At 45.9% G+C, this 11,875-nt stretch overlaps 1 protein-coding gene across 7 annotated transcripts in view; it reads right to left on the minus strand.

Annotated features, from left to right (window-relative positions):
* The window catches only part of nrxn2b (neurexin 2b), a 629,462-nt gene extending 617,841 nt beyond the window's left edge, over positions 1 to 11,621 (minus strand). For all 7 annotated transcript variants that reach the window (XM_037112710.1, XM_037112713.1, XM_037112711.1 and 4 more), the window contains exon 1: positions 11,370 to 11,621. The gene's annotated coding sequence lies outside the window, so the exon portion shown is untranslated. The remainder of the gene's footprint in view (positions 1 to 11,369) is intronic.
* Between the last annotated feature and the right edge of the window lie 254 nt (positions 11,622 to 11,875).

Raw genomic sequence — 11,875 nt, forward strand, 5'->3', positions numbered from 1 at the left:
GTCATTTCATGGTTGTTTACACTCCGAGGCCTGCCATTAAGCTCTGCAATAGCAGTGAGTAAAAGTATAAGCTTTATATGGAAAGATAAACAATGACAGGGCCCAAGCCAGACTGCCAATTAGAGGGGGAAAGAAACGGAAAAGGTAGAGGCAGAGACTGAGAATAAGATTGTATAGAATAGTTCAAATGTGTGCAATTCAAGCCCCCCTTTATGCACTCACAGACTAAGACACAAGCATACACACGTATAATCCATCATAAAAAGCCAGAGCAGCAGTCTTTCAGTGTGTGTGTGTGTGTGTGTGTGTGTGTGGGAGTGGGGGGGTGGCTGGGGGTGGGGGCTGTCTGGGGAGTTTTTTCAACGACACACACACGCAGAATGTGAGAGTAGAAACTGTGCTGGAGAGTGCGTGGAAAGTAGGTGCTGAAAGAAGAGCTCCTCGATGCTACAGTAGGAAAAAAAAAAAAGAAAGAAAGAAAGAAAGAAAACTGGTAGAGGCAGAGCGAGCTGCGGTCCAGGATCTAGAGCTATCCAAGGTGCTGAAATCCACTCACTCCCTCAGAAAGAATTGGCTGGTTAGGGGAGGAGACGGGAGAGTGGAGACAGAGTGGGCTGAGGAAAGGAACTGTCCAATATAATGAATCAACAGCGCGGCTCTCCTTTCAGCACCGCTTCCATTCGCATGCATGCAGCAAACCGCCGTCTGACTGTTTACTAATATCTCTGATACTGTGCAATTGAGTTCCCGTGCTGCTATGAATAAGGCTGCTGACTGAATACACCTGTCCCTGTACACTGTGGCCAACCCTCCCTCCAGGAATTCCAAAGAAGAGTGAATCTCTATGTGGCGTAAAATCAACTGTAGAATTTTCCTCGCGAGGCAAGGAACACACATCAAATGACAGACTGGATTTATACAAAACATGTAAACAAATGACACAACCAGAATGTAAAACTTAGAAGCAAACATAGATTAAACCAGGCATACTTTCTGCAGGCCGCCACAAACTACAACACTTTCAAGGTGTTCCATAGCCTGGGGTCTAAAAGTGTTTGGGATAAAAAAGAAAATCTAAAATGAATATTAAGTATGTCGTGCTCATATTTCATGAATGACTCAGAAACATAATGGTAATTCAGTCTGAGCAACACAAACACTGTGACAGCAAAAAGAAATTACTACTTCTATCGCCAAGGCTGGACTGGAACTGTAAAGCAGATATAACAAATAAAAAAAGCCTTAGCTGCACAGCATTATCACAACACAGAGGACATTCTTAACTTTCCATTTATACTGCACTGTGTATCGACTCTGTGAAAAGATTTCTATTTAAAAAGTTGGTTTCATGTTCTCCAGGGTTGCAATGATGAAATATGAGTGCAACAGTTTACACTGGACCAATCGATGGTGGGGGGGTTTTGTAGCACAATTAATAGCCTAAATTTAATTCATTATTGATATCTACGGTCAACTAACATCTTCTCGCTATTTGTTAGACAGCTAGGGAGGGCAAATGATCTGTTGAATGTTGAAAGTATTGACTCGGTTTTTCTATAAAAAACGGTGAGTGAATCCTGAGGATCCTGCAGCGAAGCTAACCAGTGTGATTAGCAGTTAAAAGTAAAACATCTTTATGCAGTAGGTAAGAGTGTTAAACCCAAGGCTAGCTGACTAACCCACTCGTCTGGCTTTGTGAGGCAGACAAAACAGTGTGGGAAAGGTGAACCAACACGTGTCCGTGGTGCTGAATTGACAGCCACTCAATGCAGTGGCAGCGCTGGGAGCTGTCCGTGAAGTATGGGGCGCCGAAGTGTGCCAACGGACCGTGTGCACAAAGCGTGTCCTTCCTTGATAGTCATGAAGTCCTCGCAGCCTCTCCCACAGTGCATCTTGCACCCATTGTTTCTGGTTCAGCTCCCCCTGCTCTAAACCAGAGAGTCTGGAGGTGGCAATGCACTGCGGAGCGTGCCACATGCACTTAATGACATCAGGTAAGGTCACTGAAATTTTTTAGAGCTGACGCTCAGAATTTCAACTGTGGGTAATGGATAGAGGTGATACAAACAAAGCCAATGAAAATGAATCAATGGCATTTAAAAAGATGCGCCCATAAAAGCAAATGAGGCTTTGTTGAGAATGTTTCTTTTTGATTTCTCTTCAAGTGGACTGATTTCCTGTTGCACTTTGCTCGGAAATTTCAAACTGTAATAAATGTTTCCCTTATTTTGTATTGACTCATGAAATCCATTTAAGAGTAAATATAATGTTGGACGAAAGCTAGATTACAAAACTGATTCTTTCTTTTACACCTGTGGTTCATCACATCTAGTTTAAATAGTAGCTCAAAAGACTTTCTAGATTTCAAGATTTGTGCGTCGCATCATCGTCTTTTACACTCCCCCTTTTTTTTTTTCTGTTCACCGGGGAACATATCAGTGGGGGTCAATCAGTTTCAGGTGTTTGTTTCACTGACTTAGATATTGTAGCACAACCTAATATTGAGAGGCGCAGCGTGGCATCGCAAAGCTCTATACATACACCACATATGGTCGCCTCTCTGTGGCAATCATGGTTAATATTAATGCGGTCAGACCATTCAGAGGATAAGATATCCCAACAGGACTGTCCAAACTCACATTCCTTTTCAACGTATTCACGCATCGTCAACAAGAGACCGATGATGTCTTGTGCCATTAATAATGGATGCGTCTGAAAAGCGCTGATGTGATCGTTTTGCAAATCCGTGAAAGCGCGAGGAAAATCACGGAAAGAGACTGCCGTACTGTGAGAATGCAGTGACTTCATTCCTGTTTCTTCCCTCCGTGAGAAAAAAAAAAACAAACAAAAGGGTAAAACCAGGAGGAAGATGGAGATGTTAATGTTAGAGGGGGAGAACAACACACTTACTCTCTCTCCTCATTGACTTGCTCCGGGCCACACAGGTGTGACTAAGTCTTATAGATTCATGGCTGACGGCAGAGCAGGGTTAGCGAGTGAATAGTGGGTAACTGGAGCAAAGTGCCCGCCTTGCAGATAGCAGGGATCCTTGGAGAAAATGGCTTGGCAAGAGAGAGAAAGAGAGCTTTGGATCGATAATGCTCTGAAGAAGTTTGATAGGGCTTTGGTGGGGCAGACTTCTCACCACAGCATCTGTGTTCTGCAAGACCTCAGAGGTCTGCTGGCCTCCTGTGATCTACCTGTGTTTGCCTTTTCTATTTTTTCCCTCTGTTTTCTATGTTAGTATCTTCCTCTGATTCTCTGGAAGCCTGGAAGCCATTCATTGTGATAATATTGATCTTTCCTCTCACCGTTTTTTTGGACATCTGTATTCCTGGAGTAATATTTGTGCTATGAGAGTAATATTTCTCCTGCTTAAATCTCCAGTAACACTGTTGTTTGTCTTTCATTTTATATAGCCGTTTGTCTTGTTGCATTAGAGGTAAAAAAGTCCGAGGTAGACATTTTATTGTACCCAATTCGGGAAATACAGGTTGCCGTGCCTGCGCATTTATGCAAACTTGGCTCCAGAAAATGTCGAGATGTCTTGCAGCGCGTCCTCGATTTCGGAGAACCGGAAAGGGTGGCCGATCGACAGGCCACGAGCAATGGTGGAAACCCCTGATACATTTACAGGGATCCATGCTTTCAAAACAGACACAAGCATGTCAGCTGCTAAAACCATCTGTGACACACACACACACACACCCCTCCTGTCTCCCACACTCTGCAGCTTGCTGTACACCAGGGGCCATGTCAAATCGCAGAGTTATTCCAGGGCCTCGCTGCAGAGTGGGAGGCACAAGCCACCATACACGCCAGCCCCCAAAACACCCAGGCCAAATGGTGTGTCACACCAGCTTGGAAGAGAGGGAAAACACTGATGGAAGCTGGACTGCTCCGTTTGGAAAAACGGGAGACAGAGAAAAAAAAGAGACAGACAGAGAGACTTGGAAACCTGGTCAGCGCTAAACCCTCACAATTAGCACCATTGATGGGCAGAGTGGCTCTGATCCCAAAACAATCAGATGTGGGCTTTAATTTCTGGGCCGCGATTTGAGAGGCTGCAGTTTTGGACATCTTCAGACTGCTGAAACTAGACCAGCAGTCCACTAAAACACTGGGTAATTGAAATGTTATTGGCTACAATAACACTTTAGGTTCCACTAAAACAAGACATCTACAGTTTAGCATCTGTGATGTCAGTGCTGTGGTGTTTTGCTTTTGATGGCGACTCATCCAGTCTGCCCCACAATCTGACAATCACAACTTGTGGTAGCTGGAAATGTGATTTTTTTTTTTTTTTTGTGTGTGGCATCACAACCATATATCATGCATCATCGGCAATGTGTTATATCAGTTACAGAGTTGATCGAACTAGTATATAATGTATAAAATCTGAGAAGTGGGGAAAGATAGCCTTGGATTTGGCTGCGATCTTGGATGGCTCCCGGATTCGTAATCATAAAAGAGTGGAGGAGAAAAAAAAAAAGAAAAAAAAACTTGTGGGACTGTGTGCACTGTGCACTGAACAGCGAAAATGTTCAAGTCTGAAGAGGGACGTGGTCCAAAAAAGACTACAGAAAACCCTGCACTGCATCAGAGCAGTTAGTCAGCAAGTCTCACTGAAGCTGTCCGGATGGATGGCTGGATTGAAATGGCTGGGCTAAGATGGAGGGAGGGACGGATGGTGTGGGACTCTGCTCTCTCTCTCTCCCCCCTCTTTCCCTCTTACCATCATTCTGACACATTCAGCCTTCATGTCTCTACTTTTTCCCCTTCAAACTGGGAAAGCAGCAGCCGAAGTGGCAGATCTGCACAAACGTGACACAGGCCTCATTTGCCCTCCTGACAGGGAACAAGGAAATAGCAAAAAAAAGAAGAAAAAACAAAAAAAAGAAAGAAACTCTGCATCGACACTCGAGAAGCTATTAAAACTAAAAGTTTGAAGCAGGACATATGGTGCGAATGGAAAATCAACACCGTAGCCATCATACGTACGATTTTCCACCGCAAAAAAAAACAAAGACAGCAAGATACATAACAACTATAAAAACACAATAAAGCCAAATGTGATTTAATTTTAGTGCCCATTTCGTTTCTGTTTCTCCTTTGAATCACAAAATGGTGTCAGCAGTCATCGCTCAATTGCGCTTCTCTATTCCTGGCTCATTACAAACTGAGAGAATAGCGCCGGGTAATTGTTTGACCCTGCCTGCTCAGCCTACGTCCTTGGCTGCTAAGAGCGCTCGACGTGAGAGTTCTATGGGATAAATGATGGGTATTCCCACACTCTGCCCTGTGGCTGTCTGCAAACAGAGCGCCACCGTATCGGTGACAAGAGAAGCCTGATGAAGGTACGCTGGCTGCACAAACCCAATGCAGGCCCCGGCAGCGGCAGCACCACCTCTCTAAAAGGACCCATTGTGCCCTGCCAAAGCCTTTCCCTCTCTGCGGTGAAGTGGCCATTGTAGCGCACAGAATAGCCATCCCTCTCCATCGCCTGGTGGGGGGAAGAGTGCCGTTGTGCTCAGGCTGAGTGTGGCCTTGGCCGCAGCGGTAGACAGTATCTCAATATCATGACCCCCATCAGCACCCAAGTGCACCCCCCGACACTCAGCCCATCCTCTCCACAGGTGGGGACAATCCAGACCTAATTTCAGCCAGTGAATGGACCGTAAGGAACGGGCGCATTCTGGTACTTGGAGATAGCTGCACCTTAAAATGTGGCTAGAGATGCCTGCAGAGATTTTAGGACGTATAGCTCAAGTTTGTACACCGCGTGCCGATTTGGCTGCAGAGGTGGTCCTCTGAAAGCGTTCCACTCTTACACGACAAAGTAAAGGCCTTATGGATATCTAGGAGATGAATAAACTGCAGAGGAGTGCAACAGTTCTCTTAAGGGCACTTGACTGAAAGCAATGCTTACAGTTTTCAAGGTGCTCCGCTGAGCGTCAGCTAAGGACTTGGGAGGAGGATTCAAAAGAGAAAAAAACACAGAGAAACTATTAAGGATGTCTGAGGGAGCTCCACTGGCTGTATGTGTGCGGCTACAAATCATGCGTGATTAATACACAAATCCGTGATGAGGAACACAAGCACATTTATATTTAAAGTCATGACTCTGAACTTTCCTCGCGCCGCCTTTATCCCCAGTCTCGTAAAAAATGCTGTGCATCGTTCCAGTGGGAAGCAGTCTCATAATGTGCTTTGTTGACCATAGGATGAATTAATTAAACATTCCCTAAGAGGAAAAGAGGGGGGAAAAAAAAGGCTTATTGTGGATTACCTTACATTTTACTGCATGAGGCTGGTGTCAAAATAGCGAGCGAGTGACTGATGGTAATGTCCGGCACTTGTCTTTGGGAGCAAACGCTATTGTGTAGTTAGATATGCGAGTGTTATGCAAACAAATTGCACGATTATGCAAAACTAGAAATAGTGTGGATGAGTGATATCCCACAGCATACGGATTAGTTACTAACACCCACTCTTCAATTATGAGCATAAAACTCTTATGTGGGGTTTTTTTGTGTCCCATATCCCTGTTATGCAACCTGCCCCACTTTGAAATAGGATCCTTTCACAGCTAACCACATGTTAGCATAGCCTCGAATGGATAAAGACGGGGACAGTCTCGGCAGCTCACGTATGATGATGCAAAGCCCAAATAAGGCTCGGAACAATTTCCAAAAAGCAGCCCGCGTTTTTACTACTGAATCTGAGAGGAAGGGCTATCTTCAGGTTGCAGGTGAACACAATACATCATCATCAACGGCGAGGTTACATCAGCTCATTTTGTCCGGAACGTGCCCTTCCAAATGGGGAGGAAGGGAGTCTGGGGTGATATTTTTAAACCTGGGGAAAACAGCAGCTGCCTTTGCGCCGGAGTAATTTAGGTTAAACAGCTTGCTGGAGGGTGCTAAAGAGACACGTCCCACACCTGCGCAAAGTCCTACAACTCTCTCAGGACGAGAGTTCTCACAGGTCTGGTTGGGTTCGACACCTGAGGGCGACGGCGTTTGAGGTGTGGCAGACATTAGATAATTGGCATAAAACGTCTGTTTTGTTTCTCTGTAATTGATACTGCCCCATTCACTTTTACAAAATTCCAGCTCGACTGTGGCACCGAAAAAAAATCTCGCTTGTGCCTCTTGAAAGGCGAGCGATATGGTAATGCAAATATTTCAGATCAGGCTCTAACTGCGGGCTACAAAGAACATCTTCATTAATTCATTGGCAGCGCTTGCTTATTGGGGGTTACTCAGATATGAAAAAAAAAACGGGGGGCTGGGATTACAATACTTTCAACTATTTGAGAAGAGGGAAAAAGAAATCCTCATCCAAGATTCAGATGTACTTATGAGCTCTGCTGAATGAATTCATGACCCAATCTTTGTGGATTTCAGTAGGGTATGTGGCACAGATCCAGGATTTCCAACACCCAAGTCTCTCCAATCTTCCTCAATTAGAAAGACCAAAGGCAAGCTGTTAAAAGCAGCACAGGGCTTTGAACTCAACTGGTGCCATCACACGACAGTTTTGTGCCTTTGACTCCGCAGCCAGCAGCTCGACAAGCGATGTGCAAACTTTGACATTCTCAATAATAAATGTCCTGCAAGACCGACTAATATTAGTCTCAATCCAGACTCGGATATCCTACCGGCGTGAACGCGCAGGGGTGGGAAGGGCGTAACTTGATCGGATCGACAGGCCATGCTGTATCCTCTCTTCCCCTCCCGTTTCTCTCTGTCTACCAGCTCCTTCCCTTTCTCACATAAACCATCCATGCAATCACCGAGAGAGAGAGACGAGAGGAGGTCCCTCAGTTCATTTCTCCATCATGGGCTCTTCCGTGTGTGCTCTGCTTCTGCTTAATCAAAGGAGAAAGGCGATAGATGGGCGGGAAAAAAAAGAGCAAGCCGGGCATGTCTTCCCTCATCATGGCCCCCACAGCTAAAATGGAGGGCGTGAGGGGGGAGTGGGACGAAATCGTTAATTTTCCTTTTGCATTTCCTCCCTTTTTTTTTTTTCTTATGCAAGCGAAAGTGTCTGCCCCTTTTATAGCTCCCCAAAGCTCCCCTTAACCTCCCTTCTCTCCCTCTCTTGCAGGCGGATGGCGGACGGATGGACGGGAAGATGGATGAGGGCCAGACGGCGAACGGCAGAAGAGTGAGTTAATGAGGCAGATTGCTCTCCTCGCAGCCGTGCGAGGGATTACAGGAAGATTACCCATTCTGATTCTCTTCTCTTCCAATTTCGCTCGCAGTCTCTGCGGTGGTGAACTGGAAGGGGCACGGCGGGGCGGCGGGGAGGAGTGCGGGGACAGTATGAGTGCTCATGTTTTGATAGAGGTGAGATAGAAGACAGTGCCGGGGCTCTCTGTCAGGGGAAAATGACAGCTGCTCAAAACACTGACCTGTGAACGGATAGAGCTTCTGACTGATGCCTCCAATCTGACAGCTGCTTCGAGGGCTGCACTTGGGCTAAATATACCCAGCATGAGACCGAATATCTTATAAAGTCACACGAGATCCGGCTCCTTCATCGAGTTTATTCACTGAGACTAACAAACTGGGTCTACAGATTCCACCCACAGAACCCCACATAGTGGACACTTCACATGAACTAACATTATGCAAGGTGCATCCTTTTTTTTCTTTTTTTTTTCCTTCTTATTTTACTGCAGCATTCAAATGACATGCAGATTGGGTGTTGACCCAGAATGATGGCATTTGAGTTGAAAAGCTGCAGATTTGTATTCGGCAAAGTTGTTGGAAGCCTCATGTCACAGGGATGAGCGAAAACAAAGAGAAGCGCAGGACCTCGAATCCACTTTTTGCTCTCACCGAATAACAAACAGTGAAAAGGTCTGGAGAAATTATTCAAATTGCAGGGGAATTTGCAATTATTATAAGTCATCTCAACCCACAAAGGCAATGTTAAGCACCCTTCATGAAGTGCACTGAAAGCCCTGAGAACAAAAGTGGAATCATGTATGGGCCCATTTTCTGCCGACAGCGTCTGCTCAGTATGTATTATTATAAAGGGGAGAAGCTATTTAGGTATTTCAAAAGCCATTGTCAAAACCAGAGTCGTTAGACTGAGTTGATGGCGGAATCATTTTTGTGAGAGACGTTTTTCTTTTTTTTTTTTTCATTTATTTATTTTTTTGCTAATTGGAAATTAACAGCTGGATGCCAAACTGTGCTCAGGAGAGACAATACTGGTACTGTGATTCTTTGGTTGAATGACGATGAGGTTTCCTGCTGAAAATTTTTTTTAAAAAAGACACAAAAATGGATGTTTGAACACGTTGGTCAAGTGCCATCGACGTCCCTCAACGTGGCCTTTTGTCTCGGCTCGCGTCCGCACATTTCAGGCCTGACAACGCCACCAGGAAACGACTGACACCGCCTTGCTTGATTTGCTAGCATTCATCTGCGTTAAGAAGACAGGCGGCTCAGTAGACGCTACCACTTCCTGTGGGTGGTTCGGCCAGTCATCCTGACTGTATTACATTTCAAACAATGGATTCAAGGCAGTCAGTCAGCACAGGGACACTCCTCTGTGGATTTGTCAGAGAGCAGGACTGTGTGCAAACACTTATTTGCCACTTTTTGTTTGTTTTTACTTTAAAATAGAATGCAGAGTGGGTGAATGTCATGTTTCCCACTCTGGAAATGTACTCCCAGTTAGCACATGACCAAAAAAAAAAAAAAAAAGAGGGGAGGAGAGGAAGTGATCACAATGTAAATACGGTGGCAAATGTAAAACCAGTGGTTTCGTGTTTAGTGTGAAAAATGCACACAGCCCCAGCAAAAAGAGACACGGTAGGTCAGTTTCCACGCTGGCGTCCACAGTAGGAACAGTACGTATCCTATGTGCCGTCTGCCTCCCTCCTCGCCTGTGCTCGCGTCCTTGCCGTTCGCCCCTGCGCCGCACTCAACGAGGAAGCCCCAGCTCGGTTTAATTATCGTGAGCAGAGCTAAACCGGCTCGCAATCCTTAAACCAGGGCTCCGCCGATACGTATCACTTGTTATTTACCCTCTGGTTCGGGGATTGTGCGTAGAGACACCGTTACGCACCCCCAGTGGGCGTTTTGGCGACACGGTGGCGCAGGAGTCGCAGCGGTCGGCGCAATGTGGAGCCCCCTCGAATCTCCACGTACTGTACGCGCGTGCACTTCCCAAGACATCACGCTGACCACATTTACTGAGGAAAAACACACACACACACACACACACACACTCCGGAGGTAGCAGTAACGCCACAGTGTGTCGGATCGCAGCCACTCCGCTTTTCGGCAGCCAATTGCGATGCAGCTGTTCAGTAAAGAAAGTATAGCCTCCGGTGGCCTAATTGTCCGTGCCATAAAGATTGCATTGCAGCATTCCAAAGATAAATCATGATAATCACGGGGAATGGCAGATGAATAATAATAATAATAATAATAATAATCATGAAGTCGCTCCATGGTGCCAAAATCATGAGTCGTGTGGGTAGAAATGACAGCCCGTTTTCAATTCAGGAATTTGGAGTGATGGAGAAGTCCGTGTACAAGTCAGCAGGCTCTGTGTGTGTGTGTGTGTGCGTGTGTGTGTGTGTGTGTGTGTGTGTGTGTGTGTGACAATTAGGCCACACGTAATATCAGTTTAATACACAGAAAGCCTGTCGCACTAGCCGTAATACAACCTTTCTAATTTATTATTCTAACCCAAAAGGCTTCATTAATGTGTAATGGAACCTGTGAGAATATTCCCCCCCCCCCCCACACACACAACTCGTCTGGACATTGCGTAAACACACAGCTTTCAAGAAGCCCACAAACTGACTTCCACCGAGCATGGAGATATATATTGGGTGGTTTTTTTTTTGTTTTTTTTCCCTTCAACCCCCCCCCCCCAATCTGCTGAATGCCCACACTCCGCCTCTGCCGCTGTCACGCGTGGCTTCAAAACATATATGTCCGTCATCTCCCCTACCACACCGGATTCAACGTGTCTGCTCCCGGAGCCGCAGAAAACAAACAGCAGCCCCCAAATCCACTCGCCTCCCCGTAAAAAAAAAAAAAAAAAAAAAAAATCTCCTCCAAATATTGACCCATTACGCATCGTTCGCCGCTGTCTCCCTCTCAGCAAAAAAGAAAAGAAAAAACACAGAAAAAACAAAACCAACAATTGCTCGTTATCGGACAATGTGTGGGTTTTATTCTTATAAATTCCTTTTCTTTCTTTTTTTTTTTCTTCTTTTTTTTCCCCCCCGACATCACCTGTCATTATTTGAGCGGCGAGTGACAAATCCTCACAGCAAGGGGAAAATCCACAGAAGCGTACAGTCAGAGCAAAGAAGAGGAAAAAGTCCTTACTTGTGGTTTTGCGGCAATCCTTCCGATATTATTCTTCACACTTGAGGAGGTTTGTAAATATCCCTGGATAGAGCCTGGACGGAATTCGCGCTTCTTGTGTTGCTTTCTTTTTTTTCCCCCGTCTTTTCTTTTTTCTCTTTTTTTTTTTTTATCCAGAGCGTTGAGCAGACCAGAACGCAGGTTTTCTTTTCCCTCCTCTCTCCTTCAAGACAGATGTGAACGGTCCTGGCCGAGTCGCTCCACCTGCATCCCTGCTTGTCAAGTCAGCCACAAGGAGGACAGCGCAGCTTCTGTTTCTTCCTTTCAAATGAAAACGTCTGCGTTGATATGTATCGCCGGGGCTTTTATTGTGGAGGTTCCGTCGCTGCGTTCCTGGCGGATGCCTCTGGGTGTTTCTGGGCGCTTTGGCGCATCCCCACCTGCATCCACTCGAATGGGGCGGGGGGGGGACACACACACACACACACACAGCGGCATCGGCAGCAGAGGCAGCGGCACCGCACTGA

This window comes from Acanthopagrus latus, chromosome 10, assembly GCF_904848185.1.
Source record: "Acanthopagrus latus isolate v.2019 chromosome 10, fAcaLat1.1, whole genome shotgun sequence".
Classification (NCBI taxonomy): Eukaryota; Metazoa; Chordata; class Actinopteri; order Spariformes; family Sparidae; genus Acanthopagrus; species Acanthopagrus latus.